This window comes from Bombina bombina, chromosome 4 (genome assembly GCF_027579735.1).
Source record: "Bombina bombina isolate aBomBom1 chromosome 4, aBomBom1.pri, whole genome shotgun sequence".
NCBI lineage: Eukaryota > Metazoa > Chordata > Amphibia > Anura > Bombinatoridae > Bombina > Bombina bombina.
The window spans coordinates 1061219782-1061243580 of record NC_069502.1 but is presented as its reverse complement, the minus strand read 5'-3'; the positions used below and the strand labels follow the sequence as shown (position 1 = coordinate 1061243580).

At 35.3% G+C, this 23799-nt stretch overlaps 1 non-coding gene and 1 pseudogene across 1 annotated transcript; one reads left to right on the top strand and one right to left on the bottom strand.

The window, feature by feature from the left end:
- Positions 1 to 5376: 5376 nt before the first annotated feature.
- Positions 5377 to 5495, bottom strand: LOC128658344 (uncharacterized; annotated as a pseudogene).
- Positions 5496 to 8610: 3115 nt separating this feature from the next.
- Positions 8611 to 8729, top strand: LOC128658306 (5S ribosomal RNA). The gene has a single exon (XR_008402151.1). It is a non-coding gene; the product is annotated as a 5S ribosomal RNA (ribosomal RNA).
- Positions 8730 to 23799: the final 15070 nt, after the last annotated feature.

Genomic DNA, 23799 nt, shown 5'->3' with positions numbered 1-23799 from the left:
TCATGGGGGGAACAGCAGTCCTTATTTGTATACGTGGCTCCAAATGAGGTTTAAGAAGCTCGTAAAGGCCAATGAGCTGTTCGCGATTGAGCCGATACTTATCAAAAACGTCAAAGTCACTCATGTTTTCCAAGGTGGGTCTCACCCTGTAGACACGAGGACCTCGAACCAGACGACCCCTTCGTCTCGGTCTGAGCCGCCGAGGCTGCCTGATTCGACCAACAGCTAGTTCGCCAATAGCACCACCAGCAGCGTCTACCATGTCATCGTCATCCATCTTTCAAAACAGCGTAACAAGGTAAGCACTTGATCTGATGTGGATCACAAGTGATGCATTGGCCATGTTGTTTGGGGGATTTATAGTACAATTAGTCCAATGGTAGTGAGTTTGTAATGATTGCTAATTGTATTCACTTGTTTGTATGTGAGCGGCGCGAATGCTTTCACAGTGGGCGTTTATTTGTTGTTTGCTGAAATGTTAGTTTCAAACAATGATTCTCAATGTGAAAGTGTCAAATATCACACATACAGTGCATGTTTGTAATGTTTGATCATATGCGTAATCAATATTTCTTAAACGCGATCTTATAGTAACAAGCACACGTCCAGGCTAACATGAATGAAAGTGCATAGTTGTGTATAATGTGCATCGAATGTGATCGATCAATGTTGATGCAATATTGTTTGTAAACGATAAAGTAACATCTGCCATCTGTAGTATTGTATATATAAGTGATTTCCGAGCTGTCAATATTGTATGCGTCCCATTAAAATGGCACTAATACTGAATAACTTCCGGCTGCCATCTGTAGTATTGGATATATAAGTGATTGCCGAGCTGTCAATATTGTATGCTTCCCTTTCAAATCGCAATAATAATTCCGAACTTCCCGTCTGCCATCTGTAGTATTGTATATATAAGTGATTGCCGAGCTGTCAATATTGTATGCGTCCCTTTCAAATCGCACTAATACTGAAGAACTTCCGGCTGTCATTTGTAGTATTGTATATATAAGTGATTGCCGAGATGTCAATATTGTATGCGTCCAATTCAAATCGCACTAATACTGAATAACTTCCGGCTGTCATCTGTAGTATTGTATATATAAGTGATTGCCGAGCTGTCAATATTGTATGCGTCCCTTTAAAATCGCAATAATAATTCCGAACTTCCCGTCTGCCATCTGTAGTATTGTATATATAAGTGATTGCCGAGCTGTCAATATTGTATGCGTCCCTTTCAAATCGCAATAATAATTCCGAACTTCCCGTCTGCCATCTGTAGTATTGTATATATAAGTGATTGCCGAGCTGTCAATATTGTATGCGTCCCATTCAAATGCCACTAATACTGAATAACTTCCGGATGTCATCTGTAGTATTGTATATATAAGTGATTTTATATCTGACAATATTGTATGCGTCCCATAAAAATTGCACGAATACTGAATAACTTCCGGCTGCCATCTGTAGTATTATATATATAATTGATTTGCGATCTGGCAATATTTCTTAATTGTCCCATTGAAATCTCCATAATAATGCTGTTCAAAAGTGTGGTTTACGTATATGTTGTATTGTAGTATTGAGTGTTAAAGTTCCTAAAGGGGCGGTACAGTGGTGAATCTGTGATGTGTATGGTTGAATCTTGTAATGACGTCATGATATTATTAACCTGCCTATGTAGTTCTGAAATCCTCATTGTGTTGTTGTATTGTGCTACATTGTTATTGTGTGCTGAATAAAATCTAAATGTGTGCTTTGTGGTTGCGTGATGGGTGATGCGTGTTATGTACATGTAGTACGTATATATTGTGATTGTGTCCCACATATGCTGACTTCTATATAGCGGTCTGGCATTGTTGTTCCTTCCCATAAAGTGACATCTGTAATCTGGTGTAATGATGTTCGTGTTGTACGTAATTCCTAATGGTTTCTGGTGATGGAATCATGATGTTAAAAGTACAGTAAAATCCATATGTTGTGTTTTGTGATTCCTAGAGAGAATGTAATGTGTTTTTCCCCCATCATTTGAATGCACATGTATGAGTGAATGTTAAACGTAATGTATGTGCATCCATGAGTGATTATGTGTTAAGCCTATGTAGATATGCAGTTGCTGCAAGCATATGAGTTGAATAACTGAAATGCAATAATAAAGGTAAATGAGAGATGTTTCCCATTGTGTAGTGTTTGTGAATCCAGAAATGTGTATTGAATTTTATTTTAATTGTAAATGTAATTTTATTGAAATAATAATGTGTTACTAGTGATGGGGATTTGTAGTTGATGTAATCTAAAAGTGTTAAAAATATTTATGGTGTGGTGAATATTTAATATTAAAAAACATAAGTCCACCATAGGGAAATAGTCATTTCTTGATCTATTTATCATCGCTAGGTCTAACGCATGAAATCATGTCTTTTCTAGCGCTGGTATTTGGAGTTTTTCAGTCTACGCTATTTGCGTGCGTTAGGGAAATGAGGGTTTCGCGTGCACGAGCACGTCTTCCCAATAGAAGTCAATGGAGGCTCCAAAGATTTCAATTTTTTTTTTCTAAGACTGGTTTTCCTCGTAAAGTGAGTGACGTCATGATCTTGTGTGAAAAAGTAAATAAATCGTGTTCTTTTTGTAATAAATAAATATTTTGTGTATGTCATGTGGTGTATATTGTTTGTATGCATCGATGAGTGTATGTTTGTGATAATGTTATTCGTTAGATGTAGGTATATGAGGGTCTTTTCCCGTATGTCCATGTAAGTCAATGGGAAAATGGATTTGTGTGGATTTTTTTCAAACACCCGAGATCTCGCAACTTTAATCCTTTGTATTTTAAGGAAAAAAAAAAAAAATAAGAAAAATAAAGATAGTGTTGTGTTTGTATGAGTGTAAGTGTACTTTGTGTAATATTTGTTTTGTGATTCGTGGATGTTTTTTTTGGCGGTATATGTTTACTACTGGGTCTGAGGTGGCGGTAGAAAGGTGAGCGTTAGGTGTATTTTGAGTGGCGGTAAATAAACTCTAAATACCGGAGTGCGTAAGAAACCTGCGTTAGGAGCCTCTAACGCTGGTTTTTACGGATAACGCCGAACTCTAAATCTAGGCCACAGTGTTCTATTGGATTGTCTAATTATTGTTTAGTATAGGATACTATTGCTAAAATACTTTACATGTGTATAATGTGGTTTTTACTCTATGTGAAAAACTGTTGCAATTAGAAGATCTGATGTCATCAGACAGGTGTTAGATATCAATAAGGAAACACACCCCTTTGTAAGGAGGTGGATAACTGTTAGTTTGTTATTTAAGGCAGAGGTAGGATGTTGAATAAATATATGCCTGATGAAACGGTTCTAACCGAGAAACGCGTTGCATTTGAGGGGTGCCACTGTATACCCTTTTATCCACTCATCATAAACAACTGCTGTGTTGTTTTTTTATCTTTGTTTTTAATAAATAGCTACATTTTATTTTAAATGTACTCTGAGTGGAGTTCTTTTCCTACCTTCTGCCTTTGCTGATTGCTCACTGGGACCTACACCCCTGCACAACCAAGAATCTACATCTAGGGTGAGCTGCTACACCTGTCATAAAGTTACAGCCTGCCTCTACCAGCACATAAGTGTGCTACAGGAGTATGTGAGTACCCATCTGTATCATCTAAGAGATATTGCCGGTTATTCTTTGAATGGTCTGCACATGTAGTGCTTTCTTTGTTTGTTTTTTAATCTCTCACCAGCTACACAGTTTTGCCTGGAGGGTGAGCTGTCACACCTATCTGAAATTGCAGCTTGTCTCTACCAGCACATAGGTGTGCTTCAATAGTATGTGAGTACTCATTTGGCTCCATTCTGTTTGTTCTGTATCATACCATCTGATTATACCACACATGAGGCGCCCCTCTGTCTTCTTGTACTTTTTAATAAACAATTTATTGAGTACACAAATAAGTTAAAAACATAGATCCATGTATAAACAATCAAATTTATACAACAATAATAGCTAAATGAATAGTTAAAACAAATAGTTATGTAACGGATATAGCATTTAAAATTGTGCAAACATTGCTCTTAAAAATATTCATAAAAAATTCCAAATTTAGTATAAGGCTCACAACAGAAATTCAACTTTGTGTTTACCATATACACATACACAGATTTGTACAGCAATAATAGCTAAATGAATAGTTAAAACAAATAGTTAAATAGCAGATATGGCATTTAAAATTGTGCAAACAATGCTCTTAAAAAATATTCCTAAAAAATTCCAAATTAAGTATAAGGCTCACAACAGAAATTCAACTTTGTGTTTACCACATACACATAATAGGTGAAATATATTAGTCAGTTATATAATATTATCTAACCAATAATGTTCTCGATTCTATGCAATACTAAATATTGCCAATAGTGACTAATGTGTAGGGCTCTGAGTAAGACCTTTAACTGTGTGTTTACCACATACGCATTGTCAAGTAAAAAATATTGTGACAGCAATAAGCCAATGTAAAGAATGTGTATCAAAAAAGTTGTGTGCAAAAATTAGTGTACAAAAGATATTAATGGTCAAAAAATAGGTTGATCTTCAAAAAACGTGAATTAAGAACAAAGATTATGAAAAACCAAAAATTTACAAAAACATTGTGGTGTGTTCCAATAGTAACTTATATAAATGTAAATAATAGTCCAAAAAATAGTCCAACAGTGAAAACTTAATAGAAAAAATAATCCAACAATAAATTATAATAAGTAGTGTGTCTCTTTAACAAAAAACAATAATCCTTAAAGTGTTGTGAATCCTAACAGCAATATTTATGGTGATTTTCCAAGTGTTTTATACTGAATAGCAGTGTCAGTACTTGCTAGCCTTTTCCAACCCAAAATTCTATCTTCTTGGCAAATATTTTGTTATAATCCCTGGATGATCCTTCTGTAAAAGAAAGATATGATGGTGTAGATTGTTTTTAGATCAATAGAAAATGAAATTGTGCTTACCAGTTGACGCGTTTCGGTCACAAAGAGACCTTTATCAAGACTGGTTTTATGGTGTTAGTAGTGGTCTTTTTATACCAGACTGATTGCTGGCCATAAAATTGTGGAACAGGAAGTGTTTGTTAAGCACTTCCTGTTTTACTGACCTTAAATGTGTGTTTAAAATATACAGTTTATAGTTTAAAAATTTGTGATTAAAAAATACATTATAATACATTTAGAAGGTATCCTTATTTTGTCAAGCTCTGTCTGCATTTGATCATTTTTATTCAGAGAAAATACAAAAATTCCTATGTTAGAATACAGTGTTCCAGATTTGGAAAAATATATATACAAACCCAGCCTTTTTAGTTATGACTTCATACCTATTATTTAAATAAAAAAATTCCTACTGCACCTGGTGTTCCCAGGTGGTCTCCCATCCAGGTACTGACCAGGCCTGGCCCTGCTTAACTTCCAAGATCAGACAGGATCAGGTGCATTCAAGGCAGTGTGGCTGTAGACATTTCTGTATTAGCCCTATTTCTCATCATGATCTGATCAGAAAGAGAGTTTACTGTCATCTCCAAGCCGTTTTTCAGCTGTTTCTATTGGGTATAATCTCAGTAGGGGCTTGGTTTCTATTGGATGGGGCAGGGGTGTGTATAATAGGCTCAATTTCATTGGATAGTAGTTGGAATGTTGTTAAAACATTCCCTTATCTGTCATTATAAAGCCATTTTAGCGTATATGTTAAGGTGTCATTTTTAGATGTCATTTCTAGATGCCAATTTTTACATATGCTTGCTAATCTAAGAGAATAAAAAGCGGAAACAAGACATATTCTATATAAAGGATGGACTTGCTAGTTTCATCTTTTACTTATTACACAATCTATGCTGATTATATATCCCTTACAATATTCCTAATGGTGTTATATTGTTGTCTTCTATATACTGGATTTTGCTATAGTGCTATGTCTGTGCTGAGGTGTGAATTATTATCCAGAATAAAGAGAATTTTTTTTTTTTTTTTTTTTTTTATACAAACAAGGTGAAACCTCAATAGGTTTTAAGTGGAACAGAAACGTATGGGAACCAGATGGTGGTGTATAAATATTAAACAACCTTTATTTGTTTAACATAAATATCCAATCGAGTGGGAAAGTGACCTCTGTAGTAGTAGTGTCTTATCTGGAGGGATATTAGCCCTGATTAATGCGTTATATAATCATAGAAAAACTATCAGATAAACTATCCTGAAATCTTTTTTCAAATTTAGAATAGACACCTATCATTACAAACTCAATGGTGTGTGGCATATAGCGTACCCTAGTGACGAGTGTAAAGCATCTGTGGGTTAACCTAGTTCACCCAAAACCTTTTTCTTTTTAAATTATAATTTATAATTATATTTGTTCCTGTTTATGTACTATATATCCAGAGTTTTATGTCTGAGTTTATATATATATGAATTATTGAATTGCTGTCTTCTTTAAATATGAACATCAAATATGTTTTAGGTACTAACCTTGTGAAAATCTATCTAAATCACAAAGTTTATAGAGGGGTATGTAGCTAGCAGTGCTAGAGTATTAGGAATAGAGCCATAATGCAACCAGAAGATGCCCATATATGGGTATACGTTTAAAATGTGTCATATATGCAGAGAGAGGTGGATATAGCAGGAGGTATTCATACACAGTTAGGGGAATTTAGTTTTTTAGAAGATCGTTGATTATGATACTTGCTATCATGTTTCACAACCCGTGTATTCATAAAAGCAAGACGTCTTTGGGAAAAAGGTTAAGGGCTTCTTCCCCTGTAACACTTGCAAAGCATGCAAATGTGGAGTAAAAACGGATGAATTTCACTCCAACAATACCAGAGAAAAATACAAAATTGGAAACCTGATCCGTTGCCAAGATAAGGGAGTGGTCTATTTACTCCAATGTCCATGTGGCCTCCAATACATAGGACAGACATCCAGGCCATTGCGAGATAGGATACGTGAGCATATCCTGCAAATTGAAAAACGCAATATGGATACCCCACTGTATAAACATTTCTCTATGAAACATCAAGGGAATATTAATACACTTGAATATATGGGGATTCAAAAAGTAACTAAGAACTGGAGAGGAGGCAATTACGAAAAGAAGTTACTAACGGCAGAATCCAAATGGATATTTTATTTAGACTGCTTATATCCCAGAGGGTTAAACAACAAAGAGGATCTATCTCACCTTTTAAACCTTAACTAAACTAACTATAATGAGATATAAAGGAAAAATCTCAAAAGCAACCCAGAGAAACTATGGGAATATGTTTAATTTTACTAATCCCATGAGAAGTGCCTCTTTTGGTGAAGAACAGTATAATACTGTGTTTGCTTTTATGAATACACGGGTTGTGAAACATGATAGCAAGTATCATAATTAACGATCTTCTAAAAAAACTAAATTCCCCTAACTGTGTATGAATACCTCCTGCTATATCCACCTCTCTCTGCATATATGACAAATTTTAAACGTATACCCATATATGGGCATCTTCTGGTTGCATTATGGCTCTATTCCTAATACTCTAGCACTGCTAGCTACATACCCCTCTATAAACTTTGTGATTTAGATAGATTTTCACAAGGTTAGTACCTAAAACATATTTGATGTTCATATTTAAAGAAGACAGCAATTCAATCATTCATATATATAAACTCAGACATAAAACTCTGGATATATAGTACATAAACAGGAACAAATATAATTATAAATTATAATTTAAAAAGAAAAAGGTTTTGGGTGAACTAGGTTAACCCACAGATGCTTTACACTCGTCACTAGGGTACGCTATATGCCACACACCATTGAGTTTGTAATGATAGGTGTCTATTCTAAATTTGAAAAAAGATTTGAGGATAGTTTATCTGATAGTTTTTCTATGATTATATAACGCATTAATCAGGGCTAATATCTCTCCAGATAAGACACTACTAGTATAGAGGTCACTTTCCCACTCGATTGGATATTTATGTTAAACAAATAAAGGTTGTTTAATATTTCTACACCACCATCTGGTTCCCATACGTTTCTGTTCCACTTAAAACCTATTGAGGTTTCACCTTGTTTGTATAAAAAAAAAAAAAAATTCTCTTTATTCTGGATAATAATTCACACCTCAGCACAGACATAGCACTATAGCAAAATCCAGTATATAGAAGACAACAATATAACACCATTAGGAATATTGTAAGGGATATATAATCAGCATAGATTGTGTAATAAGTAAAAGATGAAACTAGCAAGTCCATCCTTTATATAGAATATGTCTTGTTTCCGCTTTTTATTCTCTTAGATTAGCAAGCATATGTAAAAATTGGCATCTAGAAATGACATCTAAAAATGACACCTTAACATATACGCTAAAATGGCTTTATTATGACAGATAAGGGAATGTTTTAACAACATTCCAACTACTATACAATGAAATTGAGCCTATTATACACACCCCTGCCCCATCCAATAGAAACCAAGCCCCTACTGAGATTATACCCAATAGAAACAGCTGAAAAACGGCTTGGAGATGACAGTAAACTCTCTTTCTGATCAGATTATGATGAGAAATAGGGCTAATACAGAAATGTCTACAGCCACACTGCCTTGAATGCACCTGATCCCATCTGATCTTGGAAGTTAAGCAGGGCCAGGCCTGGTCAGTACCTGGATGGGAGACCACCTGGGAACACCAGGTGCGGTAGGAAATTTTTTTTTTTCATTTTTTTTTTTTTTTAAATAATAGGTATGAAGTCATAACTAAAAAGGCTGGGTTTAATATATATATTTTTCCAAATCTGGAACACTGTATTCTAACATAGGAATTTTTGTATTTTCTCTGAATAAAAATGATCAAATGCAGACAGAGCTTGACAAAATAAGGATACCATCTAAATGTATTATAATGGATTTTTTAATCACAAATTTTTAATCTATAAACTGTTTATTTTAAACACACATTTAAGGTCAGTAAAACAGGAAGTGCTTAACAAACACTCCTTGTTCCACAATTTTATGGCCAGCAATCAGTCTGGCATAAAAAGACCACTACTAACACCATAAAACCAGTCTTGATAAAGGTCTCTTTGTGACCGAAACGCGTCGAATGGTAAGCACAATTTCATTTTCTATTGATCTAAAAACAATCTACACCATCATATCTTTCTTTTACAGAAGGATCATCCAGGGATTATAACAAAATATTTGCCAAGAAGATTGAATTTTGGGTTGGAAAACGGCTAGCAAGCACTGACACTGCTATTCAGTATAAAATACTTGGAAAATCACCATAACTATTGCTGTTAGGATTCACAACACTTTAAGGATTATTGTTTTTTCTTAAAGAGACACACTACTTATTATAATTTATTGTTGGATTATTTTTTCTATTAAGTTTACACAGTTGGACTATTTTTTGGACTATTATTTACATTTATATAAGTTACTATTGGAACACACCACAATGTTTTTGTAAATTTTTGGTTTTTCATTTTTCACAATCTTTGTTCTTAATTCACGTTTTTTGAAGATCAACCTATTTTTTTTTTTTTTTTTTAATAACAAAATATTTGCCAAGAAGATAGAATTTTGGGTTGGAAAAGGCTAGCAAGTACTGACACTGCTATTCAGTATAAAACACTTGGAAAATCACCATAACTATTGCTGTTAGGATTCACAACACTTTAAGGATTATTGTTTTTTCTTAAAGAGACACACTACTTATTATAATTTATTGTTGGATTATTTTTTCTATTAAGTTTTCACTGTTGGACTATTTTTTGGACTATTATTTACATTTATATAAGTTACTATTGAAACACACCACAATGTTTTTGTAAATTTTTGGTTTTTCATTTTTCACAATCTTTGTTCTTAATTCACGTTTTTTGAAGATCAACCTATTTTTTGACCATTAATATCTTTTGTACACTAATTTTTGCACACAACTTTTTTGATACACATTCTTTACATTGGCTTATTGCTGTCACAATATTTTTTACTTGACAATGCGTATGTGGTAAACACACAGTTAAAGGTCTTACTCAGAGCCCTACACATTAGTCACTATTGGCAATATTTAGTATTGCATAGAATCGAGAACATTATTGGTTATATAATATTATATAACTGACTAATATATTTCACCTATTATGTGTATGTGGTAAACACAAAGTTGAATTTCTGTTGTGAGCCTTATACTTAATTTGGAATTTTTTAGGAATATTTTTTAAGAGCATTGTTTGCACAATTTTAAATGCCATATCTGCTATTTAACTATTTGTTTTAACTATTCATTTAGCTATTATTTCTGTACAAATCTGTGTATGTGTATATGGTAAACACAAAGTTGAATTTCTGTTGTGAGCCTTATACTAAATTTGGAATTTTTTATGAATATTTTTAAGAGCAATGTTTGCACAATTTTAAATGCTATATCCGTTACATAACTATTTGTTTTAACTATTCATTTAGCTATTATTGTTGTATAAATTTGATTGTTTATACATGGATCCATGTTTTTAACTTATTTGTGTACTCAATAAATTGTTTATTGTAATCGTTTGATAATATTGCATTAGGTCCAGACCCAGCCTTCGTATAGTTGGCGCTTTGGTATACCTTATTAGTTTCATCTTTCCATTTTGACAACTAGGTGTCAAATTATCAAAGCCAGAGGTCTTATTTAGTAGGCGCTAGGTGTACTCCACTATCAATATTCATAAATAGCAGACTTATATGGCTTTGGCGTTGCTTTTTGGTAATTAGAAGGCTGCTAAATGCCACTGCGCAACACACGTGTTTTATGCCCAGCAGTGAAGGGGTTAATTAGGGAGCATGTAGGCAGCTTGTAGAGTTAATTTTAGCTTAAGTGAAGTGTAGTAGACAACCCAAAGTATTGATCTAGGCCCATTTTGGTATATTTCATGCCACCATTTCACCGCCAAATGCGATCAAATTTAAAAAAAACTTAAAATTTTTCGCTATTTTAGGTTTCTCACTGAAATTATTTAAAAACAGCTTGTGCAATTATCGCACAAATGGTTGTAAATGCTTCTCTGGGATCCCCTTTGTTCATAAATAGCAGACATATATGACTTTGGCATTGCTTTCTGGTAATTAGAAGGCCGCTAAATGCTGCTGCGCATCACACGTGTATTAGCAGTGAAGGGGTTAATTAGGTAGTTTGTAGGGAGCTTGCAGGGTTAATTTTAACTTTAGTGTAGAGATCAGCCTCCCACCTGACACATCAGACCCCCTGATCCCTCCCAAACAGCTCCCTTCCCTCCCCCACCCCACAATTTTCCCCGCCATCTTAAGTACTGGCAGAAAGTCTGCCAGTACTAAAATAAAAGGTATTTAATTTTTTTTTATTTTTTTAAGCATATTTACATATGCTGTGGTGTAGCATCCCCCATTAGCCCCCAACCTCCCTGATCCCCCCAAAACAACTCTCTAACCCTCCCCATCTGCCTTATTGGTGGCCATCTTGGGTACTGGCAGCTGTCTGCTATTATTTCACAGTCAAAAAAGTGTTGTTTTTTTTTTTAAATGTACACTACTGTTACACCAGATATGAGTGGTGGCACTGGGCAAGTGGGCACAGTATGCGCTGTGAGCCTGACACACACGCTGGCAGGCAGGCAACTGCAATTAGATTACACAGGAAAAAAAAAAAAAGCAGACTGATGTTCTAGCCCTAAAAAGGGCTTTATGGGGTTCTGTCCTTACAACAGAGATCAGATGAGTCCTTCAGGACTGTAGTGGACACTGAATACACTAGCCTAGTTATCAATTTCCCTATTAAATCAACAGCAGCTACACTGTCCCTCCTCTCACTAAGAATGCAGCTTCCAAATGAATCTAAAATGGATGCTGTCCAGGAGGTGGGAGGGTCTGGGAGGGAGGGTCTGCAGCTGATTGGCTGTAATGTGTCTTCTGACTGTGAGGTACAGGGTCAAAGTTTACTCAATGATGACGAGTAGGGGGCGGATCGAACATCGCATATGTTCGCCGTCCGCAGCGAACGCGAACATGCTATGTTCACCGCGAACTATTCGCGACATCACTAATTATTAATTCTTCCCAACCAGTCATAGTCCGTTATGAAAAGATCTGTATTCGTGAGGGAAAAGTTATAGGGCTAGTGATGTTCACTCATGTTCTCTATGTTGTTTTATTTTGTGTAAGACCTAGATGCATCTAATAGATAGGGGTGATCTGCTAAATAGACAATAAAATTGTGTAGCCAGTCCTGAGCTACTTAAATTAGCTATAATACTCTATGAGCCTATAAATTTGGCTTGTGACTTTAACTGTCTGGTAATGTATTTTCCAACCACGTATCTGTTAGGTTAAACAATACAATGCCAGAAATAATTAAACAGTAAACTGTATAGCAAGGTATATAGGAGATCCTGTTTCTTGCAAATCAAGAAAGAGGAGGTATCTGTAGGTTTGGAGGAGCCCAGTAGAATTAAATAAATATATTTAGATATAGATGTTAAGTTTTGAAGTGTAAAGTCTAGGCCTCATGTGCAGTGTGGTGAGCGCTACCCTTCCACAATGTGAAGCAGTAGGGAATGGTTAGTCATGAGTCAACTATACATAGCTAGTGTGTCCCTTACATTTAGTAAGATAGAGCCTTAAGTATTAGGATATAAGCTAAGGGGAGTAGTATAATATACTATTTCTAAAAACAGGAACCGTATAGTTCACACAAGGTATGCATAAGCTATCTCAATGAGTTATAAGATGTACTCATGAAAGGAATGAGATATATGGTTGCAGGCAAACCTGTATATTCTAACACAAAGCTGGCATGTGGTAGTAAGTAACTAGCAGAAGATGTTTTCTAAATCCATGTCAACATGTTAACAGAAGAGCATGTACAAGATAAAGTTTTTAAAAGGAGGAGATAGCATCGAAGGGAGAAAGAGGGAGACAAACCACATCAATAAATTTAGCTTTTCAACCCACCCGATCAGCTATGAAACTGAGGGGGAATGACAGCAAGTGTCCCAAAATCTTGTCTGCTTTTGCTGTGACACTCCAGTCCGTTGGTACAGGGCTGTGGTGATAAAGTTCTGGGACTTCACTAAGTCGCTGAGAGTGTCTGTCCAGAAAGTGGGTCCCTTTTTATATGGTGGCAACGATACTCACAGTATCCGTAAATAGGTTGAGTATGGCAGTTGGGTTATGCTCAGCGAGTTGCTGATGTATGGGGGGAAGGTCTGTCACTGTACATCCCCATTGCAATCTCCGGCTCCTCCAAGATCGTCCGCCTAGCGGCAGAAACCGAAGCTATCTCAAGCACATCTGAGAGCCTCTCAAATGCTGTGGGGTAGACAGTGCTGTAAATGTGAGTAACAGGTGTATTCAAATCTTCTGCATTCCGTGCAGCCGGTTCTTCCTCCTCCTCCATTTCAGTGGCATCTGTATCTCTCTTCCCACATGGGTCCCAGATCACATGTAAAAGATTGTGGAAGCAGTTTTGCATCTGCAGATCCAGCTGTACAAGATTACATTTCATTTTAATATAAATACAGTATATTCCATATTTCTTTAAAAAATCTGAGTGCATGGACTTATGTTTATGACAAATATTCATAGGACAGATTTTTTAGTATGTATCAGTCGCATTTGAAATCTCACTTTCATTCCAGATTCTGAAAAACAAAGAAAAGCATTATTTTTTATTTTATCTTATCATATATATATATATATATATATATATATATATATATATATATATATATATATATATGAATTAATCAACATGATATCTATGCACATAGCATCCAATGATATTTAACTGTGAATCTTGCACCTAGCTTGCAACTAAGCGATATCCTGTAAATACCCAATATTAATTGCTACAGTGCTGTTAGTGACAATCAAGACTGTTCGAGTGAAACTTGCAATCATATATTAAAAATAAAATATAAAAAAAAAAAACATTTGTTGATGTTAGGTTTCTGAAGTGACTAAATAAGTATGTTCATCCTGCCAAGATACAATGGCATTCATATGTTGAGGACATATTGTGATGACAATAGGTGAATGTCACACATGCAAATTAGTATTTTCCTTGCAGAGTAAACAATGCAGTGCATGAATAGAGCTTTCCTGTAACCTTAAGAGGTGTTAATAGGCTACTGCATGAGTCAGAAGACCTCCCAGACAGATGTGTGTAGGCATCTGTCACCAGCCAGCTCCCAGTAGTGCATTGTTGCTGCTGAGGATATATACATAAACTTTTCAAAAAATGATACAAAGAGTAAATTTGATAATGAATGTTAATTTAAAAGTGTTAAAAAATGACATGCTCTATCTGTATCATGTTTTTTATGTCCAGTTAACAAATTTACTTTAATTATAGTGATGTTTTTTTGAGAAAAATAGTAATACTCCATCTGCACTGTACAGAGTAAACCATTTGCTAATATATAATACATAAATAGCTATTATATATAAAAGAAAGTTATAAGAACAGCACTTACGTTTTACTTAAATGTGACAATGGAAAATTTTCACTTTGAAAAAATCTATTTAATTACTTTGTCTATACATGAAATCATTCATTTGTTGTGACATTTTCTGGTCTATGAATAATGTATTATCTTAGTCATTGTTATCTAATACGGTATGTACTGTATGTTTCAAGAAGTAATTTTTGATGAAGACTAACACTATGAATTGGAATATGAAGCCAAACAGATGGTTTAGAAAGAGAAAAGAACAGTACAATGCTTTATAAAATATTAATATTCTTGCCTTAATAAATGGAAGAACAGCATTTAAATCTGTTGCTACTTTGATAAATAGTAAATGTAAAAAAAGAACATATGTTCATTAATAAACTGAAAAGGTAATGCTTTGCAACAAATATCTTAAAACATTAGCTATTGCAAGACTATAATACATTTATTTAAATATATATATATATATTTAAAGCATATACAGCATACACAATGTACTATATATGTATATATATAAAACAGTATAGGAAGATGAAGGGCACTCTCAGGGTTTGTGAAATTTTCATATCAGCAAAAAAGTTATTTATTCATTCTTGTTAGTTACAACTTTGTTAAAGGGACATAATACTCATATGCTAAATCACTTGAAACTGATGCAGTATAACTGTAAAAAGCTGACAGGAAAATATCACCTGAGCATCTCTATTTTACCTCTCTATCTCTATCTTATATTTTACCTCACAATCTCCTCAGCTCAGCAGAGTAAGTTCTGTGTAAAAAGTTATACTCAGCTGCTCCCAGCTGCAGGTAAAAATAAAAAAAATAAATGAAGAAATGAACAGCAGCCAATCAGCATCAGCAGTGCTGAGGTCATGAACTCTTACTGTGATCTCATGAGATTTGACTTAACTCTCATGAGATTTCATAGTAAACTTCCTTTACCTGATTGGTGAAATAATATGAGAGTTCACGATGCTCATCCTCTAAGATGTCCCAGGACAGACACACTAAAATGCTGCTTAGAAATCCTTTACAATGGGAGGTGGCTACTGAGGAACTTTTGAGGTAAAATATCTTTCTTTTTTACATAGAGATGTTCAGGAGATATTTTCTAGTCAGCTTTTTACAGCTATGCTGCATCACTTTCAAGTGTTTAAACGTTTTGGTATTATGGCCCTTTAAGTCGACATTTCGGCTTACGCAGAAGCCTTCATCAAGACAAGTAAAAACTCGCAAACGGCTAAAAGCCGTGCCAACCAGAACCGGTCGATAGATACATACATATCATTTTTACACTTCTTAAAGACGCAACTTTGTCAGATTGAATTACTATTGCTTTTAAACTATACATTTGACACATGAGCACCTGAGAACATGTGATTAGGTTAGCGCGTGAGTCAGTGTTTTTCTAAACTTCTTTTTCTCCATTGACTCCTATTGGGGGATAGGTTATATTTTATGCAATAGTCTTGTGCTAGAATTAAGCTTTTTGTGCTCACTGGGTTAGCGCAAGCGCAATAACTTTTTACTTTCAACTTATAATACCAGCGCAACCCGACAAGCGCCAAAAGTTTACTTCTAGCGCAATTAGCTCTCTAGAGGAAGCACAAAGTACCACTCCACTTGTATTCTGACCCTTAATGTTTGCTGGTTGCTGCTTTACCTATTGTGCTATTTATATTATTTGCCTGCTATGGATACTTTTTGCACTGTGGTATTGTGTTCATCTGGTTCCGGTACTTGCTTGTACAGATGGAACTATTTGCCTAAATAGCACCCTTTATAAGCCTGCAGTTTCTTTCAATTGGTTATTCTGTCTCTCTGTAGCAGTTACCTGGTGTTCCTGTTGATTGTGTTTAAATCCTGTGTTTGAGCCTTGTTACTGACTATGCTGTTTAGCCTACTCTTTGATTTCATGTTGTTTATGAACCTAACACTGGCTTTTCTTTTAGAGTTGCTTCTACCTTCAGCCCTGTGCCTTTTTTTTCTTGAGTTTGTATTGTGACCACTAGTAATCCTTACACTCAGTGGACACTGAAAAGGTTCCAGACTATAAACAAATTAAGGGCCAGATTACGAGTAGTGCGTTACCAGTTACGCGCAAGAGAAAAGGAATTATCAGGGGTGTTTGAGTGCGTCGGGTTTACCGCTCATATTACAAGTTGAAAGTAAACATGAAAGAGTGAGCGCAATCACAATTTACTCTAGAATAATTACCGTATCCTCAGAGCTCTGGTCAACTGTTTCGCAAAACAAAAAAGTGTCACAAAACACATAAAAAATACATTAAAAAGTACAGTTACACATATTTTTAATTAGATATTCATATATGTATCTGTATATATCTATGCCTATATATAATCATTTATATATATATATATATATATATATATACTGTATATATAGGTATAGATATATGTAGAAATATGTATTTATGAATTAAAAGAACATATTCTTCTATGTGAAGAACATTGTAATGTGAAATATTTATATTTTAATGTTGGGTTAGCACACTTCAGGTTTTGCAATTGTGCTTATGCACGAGTAAGGTGTTCGCTCCATTGAATATGTTATTTACATTTGACTTTTTACATGCATCTGGTTAGTATCTTATTAGCACGCAAGTGAAAACAGTTTACGTTCAACTTGTAATACGAGCGATACCTGATGCTTAGCAAAAAACGTACTTCTAGCGGAGATAGAGCTCGAACAGGAGCATTAAATACCACTCCACTTGTAATCTGGCCCTTTAATTACAGTCTATATAACTTTGTGATATTTTTTTATCCTGTATGGAGAGAATGTTTAATCTGATGATTTGTGATTGCTCAGTGGACAGAACTCAGGGGAGTATGTTTCCTGGCTTCAAATGCAGTTTGTATATGAATTTCTTGTTCTGTCTTTATGTCTCTTTAACTCTTTTCCCCTTTATCAAATTATTTTGTAGAAAGTATTGTAAAGATTTATATTTGTATACACTTCTCTAAGTAATTGAAGGTAATTAAATGATAATTTTTTCTGCATAATGTCCAGAAAATAACTTGTTTTCTACAAAAGTTAAGAAAGCTAAGCAATCGCTTAAAAAATATTTCACCTGGCTAAACATTTGAAAACTATGTGAAGTAATAGGAGGAGTTACAACTACAAATAAAAAGACACCTTCTCAATGACATCATTACAATGACTGCTGGAAGAAGCCCTTAGCCAAAGAGGGTGAAACACGCGTAGCTTGGCATTGCTGTGGTTGCAGCCACCTACATTCAACCGTGATGTGTTTGGTACTACTAGCACAATAAGAAGACCAGCTTACCCCAAGTAATAAGCATTGGAAGTGGGATTTTTTCAAGAAATAATTAACGGCTGCAAAGTGGCCACATAGGACGCTGAAATTTAAGCGTTCCGTGGTGAAACAGGATTTGATTAACCCCCAGAGTGACAGCGGTGTTCGGTGATTCGCATGGTGAAAGGGAAGGAAAGATGACATCACACGCTGAGTGAGTACTCTCCTTGTAGCCAGTATTGATGTGTGGGGATCTGTGGGGTGAAGGGGAAGAAATTATAATATTATCCATTGAGTGAAGCACTCTTCCTTTAACCGACACCGAGCTTGCTTCAATTTAGCCGTTAAAGATAGAACTGTAAGCTACCAAAGCGGACGACAGCTAAAATTAAATTACGGCTCCATTTTAGTACCAGGTTTCCATTGAAAAGGATAGTGTGTTGCGCACAGCCGCTCTTTTCAACTGTACGTAAGTTTGCGCTGCCAACCGATGTCGGATTCAACGAAAATCTCATCATAAAAAGTTCATTGCCAAGGTAACCTGACCTCTGTCTTCAAGAATAAAGGTTTGCGCCTGTGCACTTTACCTGTGATCGCCTCTAGAGAGAAAGACACAGGAGCTAGTTCCGCTGGTAGGAGTTTGGTGGTTTGCTTAGTTATTGTTAGTTTAGAGTTGGAGATTTTTTTTAATAATTCATATATGTGTAGGCTCATATTATATATTAGAAACACACACACACATCCATACATTAGTTAATTAACACACATTAGTTTATAAACACACACACACTTTTATTTGATACAAACATATTCACATGTATTTTTCATTTCATTAACCCCCCCATATCCCCATATTCATTTTGTACCCCTTTCATTAACCCCCTATCCCAATCCCCTTCTCCCCTTTACCTACCCTTCCCTTTACTACTACATAACTTTATTTTCCTTTTATTCATTTATCCATTTTGCATCCCTTTTTTGATTTACATCCCATATTATTTTTATCTATTTTTTTTATAATCACATATATATATTTTTTTTCTTTTTCTTTTGATTATTTAGCCCATCCCTTATTTCATTTACATCCTTTTTTATTTAGCGCTATTTTTTTTTTAATCTCATATTTATTTTTCATTTGATTATTTAGCCCATCCCTTTTTTCTTTTACATCCCTTTGTTTGATTTCACCCACACCTTTTTATTTTTATTTGCAGAGATATAGATTAGACATAATTAGCATCTAAATAGGTTAGGTAGTTCATTTTGTGGATATTTAATTTAGGGTTTAGTTAGCTGAATTAGTGTAGGTAGGTAAGCTAAGGACTTTAGTGTTAGGTTAGAGTTAGGGAGGAAGGAGAAAGGGATGGATAGGCCTAGTGGAGTTGGGAGGGGGTGGCTAGGGGGAGGGCAGTGGAGAGGGGGGATAGAGGGAGGGGGAGTAGGGAGTAGTATGGGCAGGTCTAGTAGTCAAGGTTTGGGTGGAGGATTTGTCCTTCCTCAAACCCTGGCAGAGGAGGGAAGGAGAGAGGGTGGAAGAGGAGTGGAGGTGGGTGGAGTGAGGAGTAGTCAGCCTCAACTAGGCACCCAAAGAAAAGGGAGAGTGGGACAGACTGTGGCAAGTGGGGGTGGGGCTGGTGGTAGCCTGTCACATCCTGTAGGGACAGAGGAGGGAGAGAGGGCTGGTCCAGTCACAGTAGGGAGAGTCTGTGTCTGCTGGCTCTTCAGGTGTGAAGGGAAGGCTAAGAGAGGAGAGGTACTCCGAGGAGGAGAAGGAGGCTCTTGTTGAGGCCTACTTGGATAGCGCACCTCAGCTGGAGAAACCTAACCTGAGGGCGAGTGTCAGGAATAAGTTGTGGGAGGAGATATGAGTGGCAGTAAGCTGCTTAGGACGTAATTGTTCTACTGCCAGCATAAAACACTGATATCATGACTGCAGGAGGGAAACAAAGGCAAAGATGGCACAGCAGGCCAAATACACACGTGGGACAGGTGGTGGTCCTAGTAAGCGGATTCACCTGAAGTCATGGTGGGAAGTACTGTCCAACGTCATCTCAGGTGAAGCTATCCTAGGATGTAAGGGGACAATTGACACCTCTGTGCCACCTGAAGAGGTATGAAGGTGAATATTCTATATTAAATATAACCAAATATATGATGTATATATGTTTTCAATCATAAATATTCATCTGCTTTTAGCTACAAATGTCAAATTTGGTTGTATTTAATATGTTCATCACGCAATCTGTATAATATATCTGCTCCGACAAGCAAGGATATTGATAATATAATATCCAATAATATCAAACATTTCATATAAATCTGTCATTAACAATGTTCCTTTAAGACACAGTCTATAAAGATTCATCAGTTATGGTCATATATGCTTGGATTTCATACCAAACACACTATATGTATGTTTACTGAAAACTAAGAAGAATCTTAACACAGAGGTGTAGATATCTTCTGGCAGTATGCACTTGTAAGCACTCTTAGCCTAGACTATAAGGCAGTTTCTGGTTAGAACAAAATAAAATATAACTTTTATTATTTATTTACTTAAAATAAGGGTAACACACACACGTTAAAATCGACACTAGCACTGATATGTTGTCTAACTCTATTTGTACAATATAGGGAGGACTGTGTAATTCCGCCTCGGGTAATTGAATATACGTCCTCTATATGATATTATTTCTGCTATACTGAAATGGTATATCCAAGTAGTGTATATATGTAACCTCTTAGGTGAATGGTCCCCTATATAGGGTTGTTTGGATATCCAAATTATACTGTAAAGTGTTTGAAAACGCCAGTAGTTCTTCTACTCAGTCCCTATGTAGTATATGCAAATATTTGACTGCACTAGGGTCTGGTTTAGTACCACCTGTTTTATATGCTAATTGCTGCTATTAGTAACACTATCGTTGGTGAATCACAAGTCTTAAGTAATGCTGAGATATAATCCAACAGTATCTTGATAGATTTATATTGTTTATGTATACTAGAATTGTGGACTGTTAGTTTCCAGCGTTACAGTGTTGCTACATATTATCTGTATAGTGCTATATATCAGACCTGTTTAATCCCCGTCTAGGTATAGTGCATAATATATCAATAAAGAAAGTATATCACTTTGTACTTTCACTGATCAATACGGCTGAATTCAGGTTTTCCTCTATTTGACTACCCCTCTGTATATTTTTAGTAATCTTTAGAATACTGTGCTATCTATTCTCACAGATGTGTTCACTTCATATACCTATGTGGGTAGTTAAGATTTAACTCCTTTGTATTGGTTCATTCTATATTGTATGCACCCAATTGCACATTATCTTTGTTGAAAAACAACACTGATATTTTGTTGCCGCTATGATTTACAGATATATTCTGTTTCTTTGCGAAACACACTACTTTAGTGGTTACTAAAGTCTCCGTTTGTTATAGATTTCAGTTTTATCCCAGTCTTGCTCTGTAATGATTTTCTATATAACTGTTGAGAGCAGCATGTATTTCATCATATTTTTACATATAATAGGCGGATGTCAGTATAATAAATATATACACAAACTACGGCTAAGTCTGGCACAACCCAGACTATTCAACGTATTTAACTAAGTATAGCAGATAATTAATAACGGTTTAGAGTAACATTTCTAGTGCTAGGCATGTTAAAATTGAGCGCCCAAACACTCAAAGTAACTCCTGACTAGTTTCGTCCCTCCGGGCTTTGTCAAAGGCGGCGAGCCGCCGATTGTTTGGGGGTATATGCCGGTTTAACCGGAAGTCCCGCCTTGTTTAGTTTCTGTTTGATTTTCGATTGGACCATATTGGGTGATTGACAGCTTAAGGTCTCAATCCTTGGATACTAATGTGATGTATACCTGGTGCTGCGATTTACGTGAGTTGTCAATTCTTTTGACAGCTCTCTTGAACTTGACTACCTATGCTTCTGTTAATAGACCACTATTATAGGTGTATATTTTCTATGTTGATATAAACCGTATGTTTTTATGAGAGGTGTTGTTATAACATCATTGCCGAGTTATATATTCGATCTTTGTATTTGCATCATCTTTGTGAGTTCAATAACATCGGTAGTTAGTCATTTGTGTAAGTTCTTATTCTTGTCATTCTATATCAATTATAGTGTTAAAAAAAGGGGGAAAAAGGGTGACAAAAAACACACCCCAAATAAAACCTTATATTGTGTACGGTGCAAAAACTTGTGCTTATTTCAGTACTCATTAACCATTATAAGTCAATGGACTATTTCTATCTTGTGTATTTCCAGGTTATCTAATGACACCTGTGGTGCTAAGGATTCCTTAATAATTCTGCTAGTGGTAGTGATACATTTTTTGTTAATCTACAAATACCTTATTGTGAATTTTATTGTGATCTCTGATTCTCTTCCTATCTTATTTACCGTGTTGGTTTCACTTATCATTATTAGGAGGCTGTAATTATTTGCCTAATTCAGCCTGTGACGTCTATAGAGTGCATCCATCGCTTGTGTTACCTATTTTTTGTTTTACTTATGCTTTTATTATTTTTTTATATATTTTTTGTTTTTTGTTATTTTAGAAAATATGAAGTGAGGGAAAAAAGGGGAAGGGAGTGAAGGGGATTAAAAATTTACACAAATTAATTTATTATTTCAAATAAATTTGTTAATAAAAGATGTTGTTGTTGCTTCTTCTTTTGATACTTATGTATCCGACTTTATGGTTTTTCTTTTCTACCTCTAGGTACTATATATGGCTTATATATCAACATAGGTTCTTATGTGTGTGATCTTTATAGAAAGATATAATAGTTATTTTGTTCGTTCAATCCATGTGGTTGGACCGTATTGAGCAGATAGATCCACCGGCTTTCAGCTTCCAATAAAGCTGTTTCTAGGTTTCCTCCTCTCATTCCTAGACTCACTTTTTCTATACCCCAGCATTGTAAATCTTTTTGATTGGAATTATGGAAATTCAAGAAATGTGCAGCTACACTAGTTATGGATTTCATCTCTTCCTTATCTTTGGCTGCATTTTTAATATTCCTTAAATGTTCCATTAATCTCACATGTAGTTTCCTGGAGGTCATTCCTACATAGTACAAATTGCATGTGCAGTTAAGTACATAAATTACACTTTCGGTGTTGCAGCTTATGTATCTTTTTATGTTATGTTTTTTACCGAACCTATCTGTGATGGTATCTGTGTTGCGCATATATTTGCAAGTGCTGCAGTTGCCACATTTATATGCTCCCGGTTGAAATGCTGTTCTGGTTTTCTTCTTTTGAAAGTGACTACTGGTTACAAGGTCTTTGACATTTTTTGTTCTTCTATATCCAACTGAGGGTCTGTCTCCTAAGATAGTCTTTAATGTTGGATCCATCATCAAGATATTCCAGTGTTTCTGTATGATATTTAGAATTTGTGGAGTTTGGCTGTTGTATGTCATAATCAGTCTAGGTATATTTGGACTATTCTTGTATTTCTTGAAAAGAAGATTTTGTCTTGGAGTGTGTAAAGCTCTATATTTGGCTTTTTTGGTACTTCTTTTACTGTACCCTCTCTTCCACAGTCTCTCCTCCAATTCTTTTGCCCTCTTGTTGAATATCTGTTCATCTGAACAATTTCTATGTAGTCTTAAGAATTCTCCTATAGGCAAGCTTTTCATTGTGCCTGGGGCATGTGCACTGGTACTATGTAGTACACTATTTGCTGCAGTGGGTTTCCTGAATAGATCAGTAGTTACATTACCATCACTATGTTTATTGATTGTTATGTCCAAGAAGTTAATTGTAGTAAGACTTTCCTCATGTGTCAGTTTAATGTTCAGGTTATTTTGGTTCAGATCTTTTAAGAAATTTAATAGATCACTGTGTATGCCTTCCCAAATAAAAAGGATGTCATCTATGAAACGAATCCACAGAGGGATACAGTCTGTATATCTTTGGTTGTGCTCTGTGAATACATATTCTTTCTCCCACCAGCCTAAAAACAGATTGGCATAGGTGGGGGC